The sequence below is a fragment of the Myotis davidii genome, unplaced genomic scaffold (genome assembly GCF_000327345.1).
Source record: "Myotis davidii unplaced genomic scaffold, ASM32734v1 scaffold8, whole genome shotgun sequence".
Taxonomy (NCBI): domain Eukaryota; kingdom Metazoa; phylum Chordata; class Mammalia; order Chiroptera; family Vespertilionidae; genus Myotis; species Myotis davidii.
The window spans coordinates 333,476-359,125 of NW_006299520.1; the positions used below are offsets into that span (position 1 = coordinate 333,476).

At 40.5% G+C, this 25,650-nt stretch overlaps 1 pseudogene; it reads right to left on the reverse strand.

The window, feature by feature from the left end:
- Positions 1-5,702, reverse strand: part of LOC102775395 — an 8,430-nt pseudogene extending 2,728 nt beyond the window's left edge.
- Positions 5,703-25,650: the final 19,948 nt, after the last annotated feature.

The following is a 25,650-nucleotide window of genomic DNA, read 5'->3' on the forward strand; positions in this document are numbered from 1 at the left end:
TGAGAATGAAACAAAGTGGAGAAAATTTTGGGAGGGATAAATGACAACCAGCTTGTCATAGGTTTAAAATGAAACTCAGAAGAGATGGAGAAATTTAAGGACAGAAGAGAGTGGGAATCAATAGTGAGGCAAGAGAGGAGATCACGGCTCAGAGCACGGCTATTGTTCCAGGAGGTAGCCCAGGCTGGGAGGGTTTTGGAATGTACGTGGAATGAGGGAATATATTTTCAGAGTGACTGGAAATGGAAGCTCAAGTTTTCTGGCTCTGGTTTTCTTAGCAGGTTCAAGGTGAGAGTAAATCTGGTGGGTCTGAGGTTTGAGAAAAATAGAGATTATTGAAACAACTGCTGTGAATTATCCATTATAATAGCAGCTGCTTGAATGAGGAAAATTATTTCTAACTTTTTAAAACTCCTGGAACCCCTTTATTTTATGACCCAAATAGTTGACTTGTTTATAGTTTGATAAGCCATAGAGGTTAAGTGTATGAAGACTTTTATTCTTTTCTTTACTGGAAAAATGGTATTGGTTCCAAGTGTTCTAATCAAATGGTGACCATTCAATAGAACTAATTTGTTTGTTGTTTTGTTGCTCAAGTTATCATTACACAACAACTTTCCCAGTTGGGAAAGAACATTACTAGTAAGGATTAGTGAAGGTGTTTAAACAGGGAGGATGCGTGCTCATGTCACTGCTGGTTCCTTTGTCTAGGCCTGTGAATGCCCAGGACTTGGAGGACATCAAACAAGGGTCTTCATGACTCAATCACTCAGAAATTTATCTCACTAAACCCCTGTAGCTGCCACAATATTTTTGATCCATATATCATTTTATATTGCTTTTACTCTTAGTCATACATTTTTAATTTGAAGGAAAACTGCTATTGAAATACAGAAAGTTAAATGGAAGAATAAAAATGACAATAATTCTGTCTCAAAATATTCCCACTAGATCCATAGGTAGCATTCAAGGCTCTCATATCACTCATCAGGATGTAGTTTAGTGGTGTTTAAAATGTAAAATACAGCCGTGATTATACACAGTGTGACTTCCCATCTATTGAGAAAAAGACTACCAGCTCCAGTGTGTTATTTGTGGAGAAGTGTTTGCAAATCAAAGCCTCATCTTACAATTTAGAAACAAAATTGAAAATTGTATTTATCTAAAAACTATCAGTTTATTCTTTTTAAGTTTAAAAGAGAAGTTTCAAACATTATGTTATGAAAGCAATTGTTGATTCTAGAACTTATAGTTGACTGCAATTCATTTTAAAATATGTTTGGCCCAAGGTCAAATATGATGTAAAGTCATGTTCAAATTTCTTCACAAAATCAGACAATACATTACAAGAAATGAAAACTACACCAATATCTGCCATGGATATAAACACACACAAAAATTATTTCTTCGTAACATTCTTTTTTATATAGAATTAAGTTAAAATAAATCAAAATGTGTATCACTTGATAAATCAAAATATTATTAAAAATTTTCTTTATTAAAATAATTATTAGACTAGCCCTGGCAGGGTAGCTCAATTGGTTAGAGCATCAGCCTCATATACCGAGATTGTGGTTAGATCCCCCGTCAGGGCATATACAAGAATCAACCAATGAATGCATAAGTAGGTGGAAGAGCAAATAGATATTTCTCTCTCTCTCTCTCCCTCCTCCCCCTTCCTCTCTCTCTCTAAAATATCAAAAATTTTAAACAATATAATACAATACAATAATTATTCAATTAATTAAATTATTAAAAATAAAATATTGGCATATTTTTGGTCTTATGATGAAATATTAGGAATACAAAAAAGTAGATAATAATATAACAAATACCCATATGCTCAGTATCTAGCTTAAGAATTTGTAACATAGATCTAAAATATACCTATGTTTAATTTAAAATAACATTTAAATACAAGTGATGTAAAAATAATTGTTAAAATTCCAAAGGGGGTGTGGCAAGATTATATCATAAAAGAGTTGTTAAGTCAGAAAATGTTGGGAAATTCTTCCTTAAAATGTTCCCTGAAGTCATAAAGTGCTTTTTAACTGTAAATGGAGTGATACCAATGTTTTTTTTTTGCCAGACCTGCTCATTCATATTCACCTAAAAAGCTCCACAAAAAACAAAGAGTAATTGAGGCTTGAATATTTCTTTTTTATTCTTAAGTGTAGAACAAATAGCACAAAACATTTCCTCCAGAATTTTCTATACTCCAAACCAGTTGTGTTGTTGGTACAGAGCCAAGAGCCGGGGGAGAGGCAATAACAAACCATTACTGTGTGCTAGATCCCATATCTGACACATTATATACTTTAATTTACCTAATTCTTGTATGTCCCTGGAAGTAGGCATTATTGTGCTTGCCATTTTGCACAAGAGGAAAGCGAGAACTAAAGAGGCTCCAAGACTTGGCCAGAGTCACCACTCAGTCTTACTGGTTCTCACCCCAAAGCCCAAGGAGTAGATTTTCTATGCTAGCGTGCCTAGGGACTTAAAGGTTTAGAATAAATAGCAGCACATAACAAAACATCACAAATTAAAGTAACTGGGTTCAACTCATCTATACTAATAAAAGGGTTATATGCTAATTAGACTGGGTCGACTGGACATCTTCTGGATGTCCGACTTCCTTTCGGACAAAGCCACGGTGGCAGGGGCTGAGGCAGAGGCAGTTAGGGGAGATCAGGCTGGCAGGGGAGCAGTTAAGGGGCAATCAGGCCAGCAAGCAGAGGCAATTAGGGGTGATTAGGTAGGCAGGCAGGCTAGTGGTTAGGAGCCAGCAGATTTCGAGAGGGATGTCCGACTACCAGTTTAGGCACCTCCCTCCCATGCACAAATTTCATGCACCGGGGCTCTAGTTAAGATAATAAAGTACACCTTTTCTATTCTCCTGGAGGAAGAATCTAACTCAGGGAAGAACTCCTAGAATTTTCAAGTCTCCTGTCTCATTATTTCCCTAATAAGTTTGAGGGTACTGCTGATCTGCTCCATTCCTGAAGATAGAAGGGAAGACAATTGCCAAAGCAACAAGGACAATGGGAAACACATATTAAGAACACACCAGGTCCTGACTGCTGGGTTGCCAGGGCCCCTGCATTCATTGATGACCAAAATCCAGTGTTTTTGAAAGAATTTGCCTACTTTTTGGTAATCTTCACTGTGAGTCTAGGTCTTCTTCCAACTGAGTTCCCATTCTTTGTCCACTGTGCCTCTCATGAGGAACTTTTCCACTCTTATTTAACATTAACTCAGACCAACACAAATTTCAAAAAATATACAGCTTTGTCACTTTAGGAAGACAAAGAAGGAAGAGAGATAGGAAGGAGTAAGAAGAAGAAAAAGGAGCAGAAGGAAGAAAGGAAGTGAAAGCAGAACATAATCTCTTTGGGCTTCATTTCCTGATCTGTTAAATGATGGTATGGGACCAAGTCAATGCTTCATCTTTTCTGGATGCCAGAATTTAGGAAGACAGCTATGGACCCCTTTTAAGTGACATGCACATGCATGCTGTATACTTTGCCCACAGTTTCGGGGAGTGCATGATATTAAGGATAACATTATTATTCCAAGAAATTTAATACTATACTGCAGGTGAGCCTCAACTCCTCAAACATGAATACGCCACAGAGTATAAGTCTGATAACTGCCACACCAAACTTCCAACGAACTCGCTGGGGGATTCTTTGATCTAAAGAAAAAGGCCAAATGGCAAGATGAAATAGGCAATGTTTTTCCTGTTCTATTTTCTATTCTATTTCTTTATAGTGAATGATAATCACAGAGGAAGTTCCCTTGGCTGTGTTGCATTTCCATGGTGATAGGGGAGGTCAAGGTTAACAAACCCTGGTCTGGGAACCCTCTGCTGCAGGGTAGATGTGAGGGAAAGGCTGGCAGTCAAAGTGTCACCAGGGGACCCATTTTCACAGCCTCCCCTTTTGAATGGCCACAGAGCCTGACTTGTGCTTTTCTGAATGGACAAACCAGGGATGTCTTGAAAGTAATAATAGCTCCATCACTTCCCCCTATGAAGAAATGTGCCGTGCCCTTCCTCTCAAAGGCCAGGCACCAATGCCTTTCACTATCAACAATCCAGGGTTTGTTGGAATATGTATGTGCTCTTTGTATTGACACCAGAAGCTCAGAGATGCCAAGTTTTAGAAACCAAATGTACTTTAGAAAAGCAATTTGATCTTTGTGAACAAGGGATCCTAAATAAGTCTGACCATGTCAGGGCAGGCTAAAATGAATTAATTAAAAAAAGAATAGGGAGGATGCAGTTTAAATTAAATATCGTTTGACCCAAATAATTCCCCTTAAAACATAACTCAGTTATTTTGCCTGAAACCAAATGTCCTGATTTTACTCTTTTGGATTCTATTTTACTCTTTTTGGGTTATGTCACAAAAATGTGTACAGCTTTCTCCAGACTATAAGAATAATGATGAAATCAAGGTAAGCTCCAAGGATATTAAAGTAATTGCTTCAAAATCAGTGAAAGGAAACAGAATTCTATGTTGGATGAAAGACGTGAATACTCTTTGGATCCTAGATATGGGATAGAATAAACTTTTTTGCATTCCAGGGCTATGATAAAAGGGACTTAGAAATGGAGCAATTCTTTCTATTTTAAGTAGTACTCATGGATGTTTAGGAGTCCTGCTACCTGGAAGATTTAAGCATTCATTACATGCCTTGTCTTCCATGACCCTCAATAGGGTGTCCCCCAAATGTATATATACACTTTGAATAATTATAAAGAGGTTGTTTAATAAAATACATTTAATTTTCAAAATCAAGCTACCAGCTGTTAAAGTGTATGTATATTTCTGGGGGGACATATTTATATGCTGCTAATAAGTCTCAAATATCAATCAGAGTTCCAAACCCAAAATACATATCCAATTACCTGTTAGATTTTGTTTGAATGTCCATCAGACAGAGAAACAAAACTGAACTCATTGTCTTCACCCCTTCATCTGCTCCTCCTAAGTGCCCTCTCTCAGAACATAGTCATTAAACACTAGTCCAGCCAGAAACCTGGGAATTAACCTTGTTGCTAGAAGCCGATCCACCCTTGCTGCTTGACGCAGTCACTGCAGGGAAGAAACATCTGCACAGCTTATGTTTCAAGGGACCTGGCGTATATGGCATACTCTTCTTAATATGTTTGCTCCCCTTCTTAACGCTATGTGTTTTAAACAGGACCACCTCCCCGAGAAAGGTTGTTTCCCCAGGTGAGGATTTTTCCCTGGAGTTAGGAATTAACAGGACCAAGACTGTTGGCAATAAATTTGGGACATGTTGGGCCCATATCCCCAGGGGTCTGCCCACCAGGGAAAGCACCAAAGCCTATACTCCTGGAGATCCACCGACACAGGGCAGTCCCAGGGAAAGCAAGCAGCGAGGCTGGGAGGACATACCCTTTACTGTGTAGGATAATCTCCTTCAGTCACTTCCTTGTAGCTTATCAGTAGAGCAGTGACCTTAACAACAATTACCAAGTCTTATCTATATTCCCTTGTAAATACCTCTCGAATCCATTTCTGTTTCCATTTCCACTCTTCTTGTTCAGGCTTTCATGGCCTCTCTTGAGGATGATCACATCCTTCTGTATTGGGCGACTCCCCCACACCTACCAACCCATTCTCCACTCCATGGCCAGAATGGTCTTTCTGAGAGTCAGAGAAGATCACCATCATTCCTCTGTTTAAAAGCAGTCAATGGTTCTCCTATGCCCTCAGGATAACTCCCCAATTCTGTTGTAAGTATTGCAGGACTTGGTAGAATCTGGCTCCTACTTACGTACTCTCCAGCTTTATCTATAGGTACTCAAACCTCCCACCTGCTTCCCACCTCCACACTCAGCATACACAAAGTGTCTATATAAATTCCAGCTGGTGTGAAATACTTGATTTCCAGAATGCAATTATTTATCTTGACTCTGGTTCTTTTCCTAAATCCAGCTCATACTAGCATCCACTCTTTTCTTCCCTGACCATTTCTTTTGCTGGACCAGGTTATGCTTATGCTTTATTTTTATTTTATTTTATTTTATTTTATTTGTACAACACCTTTTATTCCCTCTATGCACTCTTCCACCTCCACCCATTTTACCCCCCACCCAAGTCATGTACATGAGTTCTCTGTTTTTTTTTCTTCTCAATCCTTCCACACCCCCCACAACACACCCACCCAACCCCACACCCCAGAGCTGTCTAACTGGCTCTCTCTCTCTCTCTATGAGTCTGTCTCTATTTTGCTTGGTAGCTCAGTTTGTTCATTAAATTTCACATATGAGTGAAATCATATGGTTTTTGTCTTTCTCTGACTGGCTAATTTCACTTAGCATAATGTTCTCCAGATCTATTCATGCTGTCATGAAGGGTAAAATTTTCTTCCTTTTTATGGCAGAGTAGTATTCCATTGTGTAAATATACCACAGATTTTTTTATCCAATCATTTATTGATGGGCACTTGGGCTGCTTCCAGATCTTAGCTATTGTAAATAACGCTGCAATGAACATAGGGGTGCATATGTTCTTTCAAATTAGTGTTTTGGTTTTCTTTAGATAAATTCCCTTCTTTAGATAAATTCTTCTTCGGCAAAGAAAAAATGACACGGAGGCAGTGTGATCATCATAGCCAGGTTCCTCCCTTTACTGTCCTTTTACATCTGTATTTATACTATTTGATCTTAATCCTATCCATTCTATTCCAAAGGTTAGGGCATTTCTTATCTTCATTCCAAGGTTATTCTATTGTTCTATTAAGCTACAAATTGGGGAGAAATCCTTGGGTCATAAGACGGCTCCATTTTTAAAAAAAATATATTTTATTAATTTTTTTACTGAGAGGAAGGAAGAAGGATAGTTATAAACATCGATGAGAGAGAAACATAGATCAGCTGCCTCCTGCACATTCCCCACTGGGGATGTGCCCGCAACCAAGGTACATGCCCTTGACTGGAATCAAACCTGGGACCCCTGAGTCCCCAAGCCAACACTCTATCCACTGAGCCAAATTGGTCAGGGCAGGCAGCTCCATTTTTAATATTTTGAGGTAACTATACACTGTTTTCCACAGTGGCTGCACCACCAACAGCACACAAAGTTTCTCTTTCCTGATGGGAGAACATATTCTCCAATGATACATCTGATAGTGTCTTAATAGCCAAAATTTATAAAGAACTTATAAAACTCAACATCAAAAAATCAACTAATCCAATTTAAAAGTGTGCAAAAGACCTGAATAGATGCTTCTCCAAAGAAGACATACAGATGGCCAATCAACATATGAAAAGATGCTCAAGATCTCTAATCATCAGAGATATGCAAATTAAAATGCCAATGAGATATCACCTCACACCTGTCAGAATGGCTATCATCAATAAATCTGCTTATGCTTTAGATTCAGCTTAGTTACAATTTATTTAAGGATGTGTTCCCTGCTCTCCAATATTACTCTATATAACAACTTGTATTTCCTCCATCAAGTCACTTTCACACTATAATTATCTTTATGTTATCCTATCTAATAAAAGACAAATAGGTTCATTAACCGTACTTCCGACACGCTTCCCATTGGCTAATCAGGGTGATATGCAAATTAACTGCCAACCAAGATGGTGGCCGGCAGCCACGCAGCTGAAGCGAACAGGAGGCTTGCTTGCTCCAGTGATGGAGGAAGCCAGGATGCCCTGCCTGCGAAGCCAGACTCTGAGCTGCACTCTAAGCAACAATGTTGCAATTATAGAAGCTAAACAAACCCCAGATACCTGCTTTCAGCCAGCAGAGGCCTCAGAGCTGGAGCTGAAACAGTGTTGCAATTATAGAAGCTAAACAAACCCAGATACCTGCTTTCAGCAGTGGAGGCCTCAGAGCTGGAGCTGGCTCTCAGCTCCAGTGACAGCTATAGAAGGTAAATAAATCCCAGAATTAAAAAAAAGAAAAAGAAAAAAAGGAGAGGTTGGGAGCTTCAGTCACCCTCCAGCCTGAAAATGGCCCTCAGCCCATCAACCAGATTGGCCAGGCATCCCAGTGGGGACCCCCACCATGAAGGGGGTGTGACAAGCTGCAAACAGCCATCAGCCCGTTATCCAAGCTGGCCAGGCACCCAAGCGGGAGCCCCACCCTGATACAGGACACCCTTCAGGGCAAACCAGCCTCCCTCCACCCATGCACCAGGCCTCTATCCTATATAATAAAAGGGTAATCTTCAAACTGACCCTAACAGCAGAACGACTGGGAATGACTGGTCACTATGACACACACTGACCACCAGGGGGCAGACACTCAATGCAGGAGCTGCCCTCTGGTGGTCAGTGTGCTCTCACGGGGAGGAGCTCTGCTCAGCCACAAGCCAGGCTGATGGCTGCCAGTACAGTGGGGGTGGTGGGAACCTCTCCTGCCTCCTCAGCAGCACTAAGGATGTCTGACTGCTGCTTAGGTCTGCTCCCTGCTAGCAAGTGGACATCCACCGAGGGCTGCCGGGCTGCCAGAGGGATATCTGATTGCCATCTTAGGCTCAATTCCCCGGGGAGCAGGCCTAAGCCAGCAAGTGGTCATCCCCCAAGGGGTCTCAGACTGCAAGAGGGTACAGGCTGGGCTGAGGAACACTCCCCCCCACCCAGTGCACAAATTTTTGTGCACCGGGCCTCTAGTATTATTATAATTGCTTATTTATCTTTTTACATCCTGATTTCAGATGTAAGCTCCATGAGGGCAGGGACTGTGTCTGCGTTCACCAATATATCTACAGTGCCTTGCACAGCCCTCAAAAATATATATGAATGTGCTTAAAGAATCCTTATCAATAAATAAGCACCTGATGGAATACTGGAATATAGGTTATATAAGTTTGCAGCCCTTATGCTTTTTTCACTAACTATTTCTTTTCAACATGAACTAAAAAAGCCTCAGATATTTCATAATAAATGTTTAGTATTGAGTGTGTAGTGTGATCAATGTTCTCCTTCCGCTCTTATACTGTCTAACGATAACAACTTATACTCACCTCCCATAGATCCCCACCAGAATTAGATTGGAAGAACATTTTGCCAGAACCTCTTTTCTAAGAAAATTCCTGTGGATTCAAAATTGGCTCATATAGGTATTAAGAAACCAGCTCTTTAAAAAAAAAAAGGTGGATTGCATTTTCCCAAACATTGTTGGCCTATTTTTCCAAGACAGAAAAAATTGTATAGAAGAGAGGATTGAAGATTATCTTCTTTGGAAATAACATATAGAGAAAGAGGAGTTTGCCAGTTTTCTAAATATTTTCACCATGAGGTCTTGGTAATCTGTAATTTCTAACAAATGTAGAATGTTTTTGTGGACTTACAGTATTTCAGAGGACTTTTGGAGGTTATCTGGCCCTTTCTATCAATGTCAATTGGGACATCCATCTGTGGTCAATCACCTTTCTAAAATCCAACACTGATTGTAACATGTTTCCTTGTGAAAATCCTTGCTGCTTACTCCAATGGCTACAGAAATAAAACACAACCTCATTAACATGGCTCACAAGACACTGTTACACAAACCCACCTTTCTTTGATAATTCATCTTTCCTGAGTCCTTCCATGTATCTTACATTCCAGTCACACGGTATAAGTTACCATTCTCCAAACACACCTAGCCCTTCCAAGCTTTCGTATTTTTGACTTCTTCTGTCTTACACCTGGATTTCCTCTTCCTTAACCATCTTTGCCTAATGCAATTTTATTCATCCTTCAGTGCTCAGCATTCCAGCATCTATAATGCTGAAATAGCTAATGGGGGCTCAGTCATGCCTGGCTCTAAATATCTGACCAAGGCAATTGAACTTTATCCCAAAGTGATGATAGAGAGGGATTCTGAGTATGTGAATGGTACACACAAAGTTGTGGTCACTGAAAATGATATACCAAACCAAGGAACCAGAAAATATTGATATTCACATAACCAGTTATAAAGAAAAACCATCACTCTCAAGTTTTTCTGGGAATGTTTCTGGGAGACCTTCCAAGTTTCCTGAAGATGGGTCCCAGATATTCCCATTCTTTCCTCCTGGTCTGATATTCACGGCTCCTTTATTAAAAGATTTTTAAATTGATTTTAGAGAGAGGCAAGAAGGGAGAGAGAGAGAGAGAGAGAGAGAGAGAGAGAAACATCAATTTGTGATTCTACTTACTTATGCATTCATTGGTTGATTCTTATATGTGACCTGACTAGGGATCGAATTGATGACATTGATGTATTGGGATGATGCCCTATCCAACTGCATTAGTGATCCAGGGCTAATATTAATTACTCTTAACATGGTGGTGTGCTTTCCACCCTGCTGGCCAGTTGTAAACTATTGGACACACCAATACAGACAAATAGAAAGAAGTCTCCTTTACATCACCAGGCCCTTCTTGTGTCAGCTTTGATTTCCCAGGTTGCCACTTTCCTGACATCTGCCAAGATTTCCCCATCGGCCTTCTGCAAACCAGCTTCATGCTGAAGACAAAAATCAGAGCCAAGGCATGTTTTCTCAATGCCAAAGTGATTTTAAAAAGTCAAATCATCTTTCTAGTTCTTTTATGTCATCTCATCTTTACTTAGAGTTTCTGTAAATGGCAAAATAGAAAAGTTGAAATACACAGTCACTTGAAAAAGTTCAGCTTAAACTTGAAAATCTCTTGTGCTTGCAGTCATAGATGTTACACTGTGAGACATGAAAGCCAGTAATTTGCGATTGATAACATAATAAAAAAACTGCTTAATGAGGATATGAAATGGGTACATGTGTTTTAAGTGGATGCAAATCCATAATTTGGTGGTGATACAGAATCCATTTAAATGTAAAACTGATGCTTTATAAGGGAAAAAGAAAAAAACATTTTAATCAAGAGAACTGCTTTCAAGAGATCCAAATTGTTTTAGAGTTCAAGGAGTCCCCCAAAATAAATTCATCCTAAATGGATGTATTTTGCTCCTGCCATGTGGTTTGTAATCACTTCAGAATTTCCCATCATTCTTCCTGGCCTGTCTTCTCTTTGCACATACCAGAGCTATCTGTCTTAAGGAAAAAGATACTTGTCTTCTCAGACAAGAGCTAAGAACTTTCTTCTTGTCTTTTTGCTTCAATTACCTCCACCTGGGATATAAATTATTTAACTTTTTTGTTAGCTTCCTTGAGATGTTAAACACAACTTTTTTAGAAAGTTAAGAAAAAGAAAGACAAAGCTTAACAATCTAACAGTCATACAGTTACTGGCTTCCCCACACCGGTGTCTTCCCCAAATAATGATGAGACAACTTCCTGAGATAGTGATTTTTTTAAAGTGGTTTACAATTTAAATCATACTTCACCACCCCTCCTCCCTAGTCCCCACAAAGGTCAACAGGTATGCCTGCATATATATATGTTTTTTTTAATAATTGCATTTGCATTTTTTAAATGTTATAATTTCATGTGAACCACTATGATCAGTAGGTTACTTGGGCACGCTGGAACGTTGAAACACGGTAGCATTTCACTCAGCAACCTCCTAGAAGATTTCCAAATGGAGAGTCTTGACACTGTCTGGGAAATGCAGGTGACAGCTGGGGCGGTTACAGGTGGACGCCATACAATTTCCTGCTTCTTAATTTCTGACCCTACTAGGGCTAGCTTGAGACCACCAGTGGTTAAAAACCAACTTCCTGCAAGCATTCCAAGATCTCAGTAGGCTAACGCCGCCACTTGAAGGGAAAAGGAAAGAGAGGAGGAGGTCAGGGAAGAAAGAAGGCTTGTCTTTGAGATCTTGGTTTGACAGTTGGCAGGAAGCTTCCTGCTGCCAATGGAGTCATGACCCAGCTCTGCTTCATGTTAGCGAATCATGGCCAAAGTTTGTCAAAACAAAGCCACACACAAACCCTAACGCCAAGCAGGCAGACGCTCTGGCCTGCTGCAAATTAAAGCGTTAGGAATTCCTTTGGAGAAACAGTTACAGCCCTTGAGCTTTCCGTGGCTAAGCAAACGCAGATGTCTAAGTGTGCAGTCGCTATCTCCAGAGGGCACAGCTTGGAGCATGGCAGTCCCTTTCCAAAGACCTTGAGGGCTGCCACCCCCTAGAACAGTGGTTCTCAACCTTCTGGCCCTTTAAATGCAGTTCCTCATGTTGTGACCCAACCATAAAATTATTTTCGTTGCTACTTCATAGCTGTAATGTTGCTACTGTTATGAATCATAATGTAAATATCTGATATGCAGGATGGTCTTAGGCCACCCCTGTGAAAGGGTCGTTCGACCGCCAAAGGGGTCGGGACCCACAGGTTGAGAACCACTGCCCTAGAACAAAGTCTTAAATCTCCAACCTCCTTTTTAAAGCTTTACCCAATTTTGTTCTATGCATTTTTCTAATCTCAAGTCACAATATTGCAAATGTGCCAGACATCCTAGTGACCATCGCGCAGTAGCTCTGCTGGAATGCACCTTCCTCCCCCAGATCACCTCCAGTGGAAGATCTACTTTTCCTTCCAGGCCCAGCTCATTGTCAGCCTTTCCCCTCCTACAACTGGTCTCTTCCTCTCACTCCGTTTGAACTCTGTTGTCGCATTTTCAATACCATTTTCAGGGACAGTTGAAAGTTCACACTTTTACCTCAACTGCATCTGGGTCCTTCTCCCAGCTCTACAGCTTACTGCAATGTTAATATTTCCTAAATCTCAATTTTCTCCTCTGATAGATGGGAATTATTCTAAAATAGGGACTTAGCAGAATTAAATAAGAAAATACCAGGAGGAAAGAAAAATAGTCCCTGACACCACATACACATTTGCTATTATTTTTTGTTTCTCTCAATAGACTATGCTATTAGAGCCACATCTTACTTGATGCACATTCTCAGAAACACTGTGATTTCTGCTTGGTAGGTGCTGAATAACTTTTTATTGAATTAAGATATTTATTGAGCAGATTCATATTATGAAGCCAGAAAAATCACATCAAACAAGACGAATGTGTGAGATCTCCGTGGGGAGAGGCCTCCTAATTTGGTTTAGTTCAAGCCCATTGTTACAGGCCTTCAGACAGAACTCCTGAGGGCATTGGGCCTTGCTCTGCCCTAAAAGTAGGCAAGCACCAGCTATGCCATTTTTTATTTATGTTTCATAGCTACTATATCTTTTCTCATGCTGTTGAGCTTCTTTAACTTTATTATTCTCAACTCCATATCAGATAAATTTATCTCCATTTCATTTATCTCCTCTTCTGGAGAATTCTCTTGTTCTTTCATTTGGGGGTTGTTTCTTTGTCTCCTCATTTTGGCTACCTGCTTGGGATTGTGGCTGTATTAGATCTGCTATGCCTCTCAATCTCTAGTGCAGGATAGTATCAAATGTTGGTTCTGGCTAATTAGATCAGATGAAGACTCAAAGTCTCTAGACTAGAGACTTGCCATGCCTGTGGACAATTGCCTGAGGACTATTTGAGACTGATAGGATTCAACCTCAAATAGTCCTCAGGCAATTGTCCACAGATGTGGCAAGTTTTTGGGTGTTTTTTTTTTTTTTTTTTTTAACATGGTGGGGCAATTGCTTCTGCCTAGAGCAGGTGTTCTGAACCATGGCTGCACATTAGAATCACCTGGGAATCTTTTTAAATTCCTGATTTCTGGACCTTATCCTCCAGAAATTCTGTTTCTTTCTTATGGGGTGGGGCCACAACATTAGTAACAAAGAAACAGAATTTCTGGAGGATGGGGCCCAGAGATCAGGATTTTAAAAAGATTCCCAGGTGATTCTAATGAGCAGCCAAGGTTGAAAACCACTGGCCTAGAGGCTAATTGTTATTTTCAGTCTCTTAATGGGCCTCAGAAACTCCTCACAGCAGGGCAATTTTTTCCAATAGGGTGTGTCAACTCTCTTCCCCCCAGGGAAAGCCACCTGTACAGCATATGTCTGTGAGAGAAAGATGCCATCCACAGCCTGAGGGAATGACTCAGCACAGGAAACCGAGGTGTCTGCCTTCTGAGCTCTAACCACAGAGCCCCCTATCCTGGCTTTTGCTCACACAGCTCCAGTCCACTTTTCCCTCTCTCTGCCGGAACACAGGGTGAGTGGTTACACAGGGAACTTTGTGGATTGGTCCTTTAAGAAGGTGCCTGCCTTTCTAGCCATCTCTCCCTGGCAGATAGCAACCCTGTTGCTTTTCACAGCCAGATGTTCTTTGGGTACCCTTCTCAGTTCTGGTGTTCTCTGCTGGTGGGCCCAGCTTGGGGAGTAGACCCTGGAGTTCTCAGCGGCAACCCCCCAAAGCTGAGATACCTCTCCAGAGCATCAGTTGCTGTGGGAGCCCAGCCAGCCCTTTTGTGTCTCTGCCACTCCTACCAGTTTCTGTGTGGTCTCCACTTTCGGCCCTCAGTTATCAGGGTTCTCTTCAGAGAGTCTTCCGTTGATTATTCAGTAAGTTTTTCTGTATTTCAGTTGTACTCTCCGTTTGGTCCTGGGAGTGTATCTGTGCAGCATCCACTTACTCTGCTACCATTTTTAATCTCCTATTTTGTTCTTTAAATTTTATATATGTGTTAGATCATGTGATACTTATCTTTTTCTGACTGGCTTATTTTGCTAAGCATAATACTCTCCCAGTCCCTCCATGCTATTTCAAAGGGTAAGAGATTTTTCTTTTTTACTGCTACATAGTATTCCATGGTGTAAATGTACCACAGCTTTCTTATCCACTTGTCTACTATAATGTCTGTTTTAATAGAAAACAGCTGGTTTCCCATATCTGTTTCTGCATTCCATTGGTTGTGATGTTATTTTGGTTAAAATATATCTGAAGGAAATTGGTCTCACATAGACAAAGGGAGGACTCAACAAGGGGTAGCTCTTAAAGGTTAGCTGCAATGTGGACTATGAACCATATCAATGAAAATTCCCTACCCTGTTAAATTAAAATCCATCAGTCAGTCTTGCATTTTAAATTAATCTTTTACCACACATGATTTTTTAGCATCATGCATTTATCATTTTGAAAATATTGATTCACTGAGTTATCCAGAACTTTTAAAGTGTTAATACATTTCACTGTGCAATATATAAAACATTCATTTGATAATATCATCACCAACCTCTTCAGAAAAGTCTTTAAAAATTAGGAAGCTGTCAAGCTCATGGAGAAAGATATAAGTTTCTAAATTTTACTTGAAAGTTTAAAAATTTATCATTGGCAATGTGTGCTATCAATTGTTGTCCTTGAAATAGCAAACTCATTTGGTTTATTTTGAGAAAATACCCAAGTATGAATAATCATAGTTTTTCTATCAATCATTCTTACAGTGAAATAGTATTTCATGAAAAAATGCCAGTTTTATTCACTCTGCAAGTAACACAGGTGCTTTATCTTGAGACAATTATTGTATTCTGGTGTGTAACAGAATTCCTTTATATTTAATTCTCACTTCACAACACAGAATAATAAAAAGATGAGTAATCAGGGATAAATTATTTTTAATAATTTATTAAAATTAATAATTATTTTATAATTTATAATATTATAAATTAGTTCACTTTTATAACAATTTATTAATCTAAATCAATAAATTTTGCTGCTTTATCAAAGTCATTTTTAAGTCAAACTGGCATGTTCTTTTATGTGTGTGCCAGTGAAGAACACAATGACTATTATATTGCTCATGGTATGCGGTATATGTGAGGGCCACAGCTAAAGAAAACAGCCATAATTGAAGCTATATTTTAAAGGCACATTCATAAGTCAAAATAAATTTCTTACTGCTACACTGGGCATAGCACAGGCCTTTATTATCGTTTGCCTTGAGTTTCTTCCTAAGAGGACATGTTCTGTTCCTTTAGCACAGGGTTCAGACAAAAGTGACAGTTTCAGGTTGTCCCTACAGAGCACTTTTGCAGGGCCTGTGCCATCTGATATTTCCCTTTAAATTTGGTCACTTTGAAAGGGACGAGAGCTGGGAATCAGAATAAGTACTTAATCCTGAACCAAGATCATTAAAACTTTTAAATAAATTCCAGAAGATTGAGTCCTTCAACTCCTTTTCAATCCAAATATCAAAAACAACTATATTATACTGCTTAATTTACTAATTCAATTAATAAAGTCTCTTTTTTTCTTATCAATATATTATTTGCAATACTAGAGGCCCAGTGCACAAAATTCATGCATGGGGGCAGGAGGTGTCCCTCAGCCCAGCCTGAGCCCTCTAGGGTAGGGTCCCTAGGCCTTGCCAAAGATCAGAGCCTATCAGGGCTTTCCTTTCCCTGGTTGCTGGCAGCTGGCCCTGCCCCCACCACTGCCACTACTTGTCATCTGTGTGATGCTGCCACCCCCTCCCCTGCCACTGGTTGCCTCCCTCTGTGGGCAACAGGAGTAGGGTGTGATCGCTTAGTTGGCCTGGACCTCCCTCTGTGGGGTTATTGATCGTGGGTGTCCTTCTGTGGGATGATTGTGGGGAGATGTCAGGGCTCCCCGATCAATCACATCACACCCACATTGGCTTGCCTGGTGCCAGTGTGTGTCATAGCGTGGTTGTCTGAAAGGTCGTCCGAACAGTCTTTCTGCTGTTTGGTCGTTTGTTCTATTTGCATATTATGCCTTTATTATTATAAACTAGAGGCCCGGTGCATGGTGGGTGGGGGGGAGTCCTTCAGCTCAGCCTACACCCTCTTGCAATCCAGGACCTTTAGGGGGATGTCCAACAGCTGGTTTAGGCCTGATCCCACTGTGGATCAGGGCCAGCCAGGGGGAGGGGCTGTGGTCATTCTGGTCTCTGGTTGTTCTGGTCATTCTGGCATTTTGGTTGCTGGGCTTTTATTATATAGCATAGTATGTGCTTCATCAAGTAACATTGTGCTTATCAGAGACAGTGATAAATCTGATGAGCTTATGAAAAGGCTGAGAACAGCAAGAAATCACAGGTCATTCTCTGTTCAAAAAGAGCAAAGACCCAGAAGGTGGCTTTCTTGGGCAAATTTTTAGCCCTTGGCCTTTGCTAACTTACTGTCAGTCTTTATGGGACTCAGGTTCATCAGCACACTGGAAGGTAGGTTGAGCCAGGTCATCTAAAGTAATGCAGAAAGGCAGCTTGGTCCCGGTGGGCTAGGGTTGGACGGATTCCTAAGTCATGCTTACTTAAAACATTGGAAGGACTCTTGAAAAAATGATATATTAATGAAATGGTGAATAGATAATCTAAGTAATTTATTTTGACCATACACATTTTTCTAATATAGAGAAGCCTAAGTCATCAGATATAATCATTTTGTTCTAAATTAAAAGAGATATCTCAGTGTATAATAGGAAGCAGTATGTTTTCTGCTGTACATGCAGGCCAAATAATATTTGTCATATATTTTATCCTTGAGCAACAAAAGAAGTCCCAGTGTCTATTCTTTTATAGTGAAAATATCTGAATCAGGAGTCAGGGTTATTTTCTTGACTTTAAACGTTGCTGGGTGTGACCTGGGGTAAGTAGCTCTGTTCTTTAGAGTGTGAAGTGATCATCAGATTGTTCAGCTCCCTGGCTCACAGGTACAGCTGAACAGTTTCATTCCCATGCATCCCAACGAATTAGGGTTCACCTGAGTAAAGCTGATTGTCCGTAAGATCTAGGTGAATAAAAATACCTCGAACATACCCCCCTGCTTCCAATTTCAAGGCTGGTATGAACTCTTCGGGACTAGGTTTCTCCTGGCAACTCTGCGTCTTTGTTCCTCCGCATGCGGGTACTGACCCTTACTTTGCCAACTGATGGGACTATTCACTTTGCATACATACATACATACACAAGACAAACACACCACCTAATTTCCTGTTAGATATTTGATAGTTTAGCAAAACCTTCAGGTTCTAGGGCTAGGCAGTGATTTCTTTGACTTGACACCAAAAGCATGACCTGCAAGAACATTTTGAAAAATCCATTTTTATCAAAATTAAAACATTTTTTTCTCCAAAAGATCCTGTTAAGATGAAAAGACAAACTGGAATGGCAGAACACACTTGCACAGCACATAATTAACAAAAGACTAGTATCTAGAATATATAAAGAATTCTCAAAACTAAACAGGGAATAAAGAAACAATCCAATTAGATAATGGCAAAATATATTTCACTAAAGAGTATGTATGAATGGCAAATAAGCACATGAAAAGATGTTCAGCATCATTAGCCATCAGGGAAATGCAAGTTAAATATAGACTCAGCTGTCTTAACACTATTGAATAAGCTATCATTTACCCACAGATTTGAGGTTATCATCTTCATCATTTAAAAAAAAAATTACATTTACTTGTACTACCTATATCTGACATTTTATTTATTTATTTATAACCAAGGTACATGCCCTTGATCGGAATTGAACCTGGGACCCTTCAGTCCGCAGGCCGACATTCTATCCACTGAGCCAAACCCGTTAGGGCTATATATGACACTTTATAGCCATTTATTCTTTTATTTCTTTTCCCTTGTGCCTGAGAATCACCATCACAAAACATTTAGGGACCAGGAAATGTTCACAGTGGGAATTATCTACCTTTGCTATCTATGCACTCACTAGGTGGGTAACCTTTGGCAAGTAAAATTCCCTGGACTTCATTTTCTCTACCTGTACATAGAACTAAAATACCATTCTGTGTTATATTAGCTTGCTAAGCTCCTCCCCCTTCAAAAGCCTATTGCTGTAGGATTTTCTAAGAAGTTTTGCTTACGTGATTCAGCCCTTTTGTGCAACAAAATCTTGTTATGTGTCTCAATTTTTTTTTTCATTTTGAGATAGATTTAGATTTACAGAAGATTTGCAAAAATAGTACACAGAGTTCCCATATATTCTTGACTCAGCTCCTTTTTACATTTCCATTTAATGTAACCATACTAGAGGCCTGGTGCACAAAATTCGTGCACTTGAGGAGGGGCGGGTCCCTCAGCCTGGATTGCGAGAGGGTGCAGGCCAGGCCGAGGGACCCCAACAGTGCATGATCGGGGCCGGGGAGGGATGTGGGAGGGCTCCAGGGCGTGTCAAGCCTGTCTCACTCAGTCCTGATCAGCTGGACCCCAGCAGCAAGCTAACCTACCAGTTGGAATGTCTATCCCCTGGTGGCCAGAGCACATCATAGCAAGTGGTTGAGCAGCCTTAGCATATCATTAGCATATTACACTTTGATTGGTTGAACGGCCGACTGGACACTTAGCATATTAGGCTTTTATTATATAGGATTAAAAATATTAAAACTAAGTAATTAAGCTTGGTACAATACTAATAAATACTATAGACTTTATTAAGATGGCACCAATTTTTCCCCATTTATGTCCATTTCCAGTTCTACGATCCAATACAGGGCTTCATATTGCATTTAGTTGTCAGGCTCCTTAGTCTTCTCCAGTCTGTGACAGTCCTTCAGCCTTTCCTAGTCATTCATGACCTTGACACTTTTGAAGGGTCCTGCTCAATCATTTTGCTAGCAGTCTTTTTCTCCCAAAATAAAGTTATTTTTCTTTTAAACCATGAGTACATCATTGTTTTCCATTTTCTAATTGGGTGACTGATCGACACATAGAATAAAAGGCACCCCTTGATACTGGTGTTTCTTACTGAAGAAGAAAGGATTTCAGGGTCCCAACTCTTACTATTTGTGCACTTTGGTTCCTAAATGTCAAAATGAAAGGCAGGTTAAAAGCCTCAAGTTGTTTCCTAGAATTAAAAAAGAAGAGAAGAAAATGAAGGGAAATGATGTAAGCCTCTGGCCCATCCCCCCGCCTGGAAAGGGTAGGCCTAGCTTAGAACCACGAAAGTCAGAGTGAAACCTCCACACTTTCCTTAATTTCACACATTATGCGGTTACTGTTAGCACATGTGCTTCCAATCGCCTCCTGTCTCAGGAACAGTGCAAATGTGGGTGCTAAGAGAATTGAACCTGCCAAGCATATTTGACATCACAATGCCCTTGAAAGAGCTATCAGCTAAACCCAGATATATATGTACATCTCAGCAGTTCCATTTTATTAAACTCACAACATTTCCACCCAATTTAAACTCACTGTGATAGCATACGTTGTGACGGATTCGGGTGGTGGTTTCCTTTCCAATTGGCTCCAAAAATATCATATTAATCCAGACCCCACTCACATGCCAAGTCCATGATTAGCTTTCCCTTTCCACTTGAGTCTCATTTTTTTGAGCAGATATGCAGTGCTGGATACAACCATGTAAGGATAGAGTGAGAATAAGACCTGTTAAAAAGAATGTTACAATGGCTGTGAAAATCCATTTTAAGAGCAGCAACTCTGGTTTCTTTAAATGCTAGCCATGATTTTCCAGCAGTCATTCTCAAACTTCTGGCCCTTTAACTACAGTTCCTCATGTTATGACCCAACCATAAAATTATTTTCGTTGCTACTTCATAACTGTAATGTTGCTACTATTATGAAACATAATGTAAATATCAGATATGCAGGATGGCCTGAGGTGACCCCTGTGAAAGGGTCGTTCGACTGCCAAATGGGGTCGCAACCCACAGGTTGAGAACCGCTGACCTAAGGGCTGTATATCGGTAATAGTGATTGCAAACTGGTGGCCCCTGGGCCAAATGTGGTTCACAGATGTGTTTTACTTGGTCAGTTCAATGTTATAAAAGCATCTGAATTTGTGGCCAATATTTTATGTATTAAGAGATTCTGCACGAAATCTGGATTTCTGGGTTCTCATGAAAAACTTGAGGTGGCCACATTGAGCCTACTTTTCCACATGAAAACAATTGGCTGGGATTGAAGAGCAGCTGGCTCTTGGAGACTGGGTATGCACCATCTGGTTAGCATAATCTCTGTCCAGCTCACTTCTACTATTTCTGAAACTGCCTCATTTCTGGGGGTGTTTGGATTTTCAACACTGCTTTATAATCAAGGACAAGAGAACTACGATTATTTAAGCTTCTGGTCCTACCAAAGTGAGAAAAACTGTGATGATAAAAGATAACCTGTGTATTATTGTGTTATACCTTGAGATAAGGCCAAGTGTGAGTAACTTATTGGGGAGGTGATCCAAGGAAACACTGGCAGCAAAGTGGGAAAGGGAGTTGGAGAAGAAAAGGCAACTAATAAAAAATGAATTATTAAGTAAGTAACTGCTATGGTCAGCTGATGCTTCATCTTCCTGGGGAGTTCTGGACGACACATAATAGATAAGCCTCAGAGATACCCCAACCAAGAGGCAAAAGAGCAGTTATTTCCATCAGTTATTGATTGGACAGCAGTGAATTATCAGCATTGTCAGTCTGCCATTCCTATGGGAAGATCATGCCTGGAAGTTAGAGAAAACCCTCAGGCAAAGAGAGACAGATGCTAAAAAATGGAAATTAGAGCCATGCACACCCCAAGACGATAAAGTGCAGGGCACCAGCAGTATCCGCAGCACCATGCTTCTGAGGTGAACTCTAAGTGAAGGTTTTGTCTCACATAATAGAGGAGGCTGAACAGCAACACGAAGTTTCTCCCCCTCATGAGAACTGCTCATCCTTTGAACCAACTGCAAAAGTTCTTCAAATTGGCTTTCACATCCTGCTGCTCATTCTTAGCTCTTGGGTAAAAGGTTGGATTGATCACAACCCAAAGCAGGAGAATTATGAAGATACTAGGACAGAATGTCTTTTGAAGTTGACATGGGTTTTGGTACCTTAATTCTCAGTTTATATTTATTATCCCAAGGCACTTCCCATGGTTAGCCCTTGATCTGATTCCAGATACGAATAGGCCACAGTCATGTTTTTATTGCTAACAGTAGTGAGCCATATGAGGATTGGATGTAACTCAAACATGAGCCTGGTGCATGTGAAAGCTTTAGTCATATTTATGTTTCCTTTGGTGAGAATCCTCATAATGAGTAAGCATTATGATGTGTTTATAGTGACTTGGAATTAGATAGCACAAAATTATAAATTATGTAACTACACACATTGAGTTTCAATCATTCATTGATCCTACCCTATTGGTATGATGGCTGGTGACACTCATTTACCCAATGAAAAATGACCTGTAATCTAAAAGGCAGGGGTAACACCATCAGCACTTGGTAGAATCTGCCTGTACATAGTAGGTGTTTGCTGAGTCCCATGACTCATTCTTTGTTGCTTGGCACACACTAAATACTCAACAATGGTATGTTCTCACTGCCTTAACCTTCCTTCCTTCCTCCCTTTCTCCTACCCTCCCTCCATCCCTTTCCTTCTCTCTCTCTTTGCCTCAGTTCATCAATTAGAAGTGGGATGGGGCTGATAAAAGGTCATCCTAGACATAATAAGATGTATAAACAGTTAAAATTAGGTGGGAAAGAGCTAATTCCTTAAACATTAAGTGTCTAAAAGGCACCCTTTTTAGGTTCAGTATGTTTTCCTGAGCAAAGGACAACCTCTTAATGGTGACAAGCCAGGTTGGACATAATTCCAGTTCAAGCCCTGGTATCCATAATGTTGGGTATTGATTCTCAGTTCAAGAATGATTTGCCAAATTCATTTTCTCTATGAGAAATTCTTACTAATATGATTTTAAGTGGATTGAAACTATATAGTACAGAAAATTATTAAATACATAATAATTATATTCAGACTCAATTACTCAATAGAAACCCTAAAAAGTCAATCCACATTGATGACATTGTTGACCATTGTTATGGACAATTAATTAATCAAGAAGAGTATGTACATTCAGAAACTGATCACACAGAACAGCTAGAATAGTGATTACATAGTGGGTATTTTCATTACCACTTTTAACCACACCTCACTCTTTTATAATCTCCCTCATAGGCTCCCTGCTCCTGACCTTGCAGTTCTCTCTCTCTCTCTCTCTCTCTCTCCACACACACAGCCACACAAATACATTCATACACATACCAGTACTATTCCTTCTGCTGTTCTCTTTCTAGATAAATCTAGCATCATTGGTTGAGTCATGCTTGTCTCTGAAATATTGGAGGCATGAAATTCCCCTTGGACAGAAACCAAGCTCCTCCATCTCCTTGAGGGAGGAGCTGTGTTTCTCACTGAGAGTGTGCTGGGCAGAGAGCAGCCAGAAATGCCCGGGTGTCCAGGGGAAAGAAGGAGCGTCAGCAAATTATGTGATCACCTGAAAGGCCACATTCCAAAATATCCCAAATTCACAGTACGATCCAATCCCATTCCTTTGATAATTCTCATCTACATGATCATTGTAAAGCTCTAAGGACTGGAAATTATATTTTACTCACAATTTAAAAAATTTACAGTATGTGGTGGCCTCTAGGCACACAGTTTTCAAAAGGCCTGAACACATAGTTATGCAGGCTTTCTGATGCATATGTGTGTGCATGTGTGCACCGGGGTGTGTGTGTGGGGGAGAGAGAGAGAGAGAGAGAGAGAGAGAGAGAGAGAGAGAGAGAACAGGACTCCCTGCTGTGATCTGACAACAGTCAGGAAGTCTAGAGTTAACATTCGCACTGTCAGCAGTCACACAAGAGAGCAGGCCTCATCTCAGATTCCTGGGCTGTCGTCAGTCTGCCTCAGGGTTCACTGTGCCTCAGTGTCTGTTTTGTATTTAGCTCTGTTTCACATGTAACACCACACCAGACCTGTGGCGGTTTTGCTATTAGAAAATGGTTAATATCTGAAGAGGGTGGGTGCCCCTATCAACCACCCCCAGGGGAGGCGTGGAGCTGAGAGGATAATGATCAGTTTCGTGGAGAAAACCACACAGACACAAACACCAGAAACTGATATTTAAGCCCCAAACCCATAAGGGACCCCACGTTTCCACATTAGCTGGCCTTGTCTGTTTCTCCTCATCAGCAAACATATGTTCTCCATGGAAGCAGCCGAGCCCATCTGAACCAGTTTCTATTTCGGTAAGAAGTGGGAGGGGGAGGCGAAATTTCGCATTGCAGTCCTGTGTGGAGCTATAAATATTGGAAAGCTATGGGTTCTCATCTGCCTGGATGACACCACAAAGGCCAACGGAGCCTCTCTGAGCTGATGCAGCTCTGGCTCTGCCCTTGGTGCACTGCAGAGGTGCTGGCTGGGCTCTGGAGCAGGGAGACCTGGTTTGAATCCCAGTTCTGCAGCAGAATAGTGTGTGACCTTGAGAAATGTAATTTGCTCTCATTTTCCAATTTCAACTATCCTTCTCTGACCGCCATCTTCCACCTTCCCAATTCCCTGCCTCCATCAGTGCTTCAGCTCCATTAACACCTCAACCCCCATCAGCACATCAGGACCTTCGGTCCGTTCATCTAGAAGTGTAGCTCCCAATCCCCTCATGGCCTCTTTTCACTCATTAGCTATTTTAAAATTCCAGGGTCATTCGGTAATTATTTCCTTGCATATTTCCCTAATTTCCTGGTCTCTCTCTCTCTCACTTTGGCATACTTGTTTGGCTAAACCACAAACCTAGTTAGACCTGCCTCTTTGCCTACTTTCACTTTCCTTACTATCTGATGCTTTTTCAATCTTTGCAAACCTCCTCTCCCATTCTTCATCGGAGTTACTGGCCTTGCTTCCTACTTTCCAAAGAAAAATGAGTCAGAAGAGAGAACTGCCACAAACTCCCACATCCATTTGTCTTCCTGTATCTCATTCCTGTTACTATGGGTGATCCCTGTGCTCTTAGCTGAGCAAACTTGCCACTTATTTCTTTTCTATATCATCAAAATTTCCTTCTCTATTTGAACCACTCCCATGCTGTATCCTATTTCACTAAAAACCCTATTTTGACATCCCACTTTCCTCTATAGCTATAGCCCCATTTCTCTCTTCCCTTTCATAGACAGCTCTTTACAGAGCACTTTAGGCAATAGTCACTACCTCCAAAGAATTCCTTCCTTGAACCCACTCCAATCAAGGTCCTGCTCTAATGAAAGCATTCTTATTAAGAATAACTTCTATATTTCTAAATGCAATGATAGATACTCAGTATGTATTTGTTGAGTGAATGAATAAAGCATTCCAAACCTCTCTTTATTCATATATAAAATAAAATAATACCTACTTCTGAGATTTGTTGTGAGGATTAATCAATATACTATAGGCAAGTGATTTAGCAGAATAAATTATATATTTAGCAAAGGAGTTGAGTTTATTCTAAAGGGCATTATTTAACTGCAAAGGCTATGAAGCTTCCCTCAATGCGGAACCTAAAAGGAACCGTATGATCATGAGGTAACTGCTCCTCTCCCCACGGAAAGGCTTCTTCCAATTCCTGAATAAAAAAGGAAGAATTTCCTTTTTCTAAAATGGATATTGAGCCATTCTCTTCACTGATACACTGAAAGATGGGAATGCGTGTTGTTTGTTGGTGAGATTGTGGGGCTTCTTTCCAGAAAGGGCAAGGAGTGGGCATATGGGTAAAAGAGACATGAGCGCATTAAGTTTGTTCATGAAATACATCCCAAAATATGTGTGAAATCATTTGAAAGTAATTAAGTAATTGGAATAGAGAAAGAGAGAGAGAAAGAGAGAGAGAGAGATGCAGAGAGGTTGCCAGGAACTTAGCACTGTGCCTGAAAGGATGGGCTGGCCAAGCCAATCTCACAGGCAAGTATTGAGCTGGGGAAGGACCTAGGGGATTCAAAGCTTCTCTACAAGACCCCCATGGTACCCTGCTAGAGAGCAGAGGGGGGCGGGGCTAAGGAAACTGCCACAG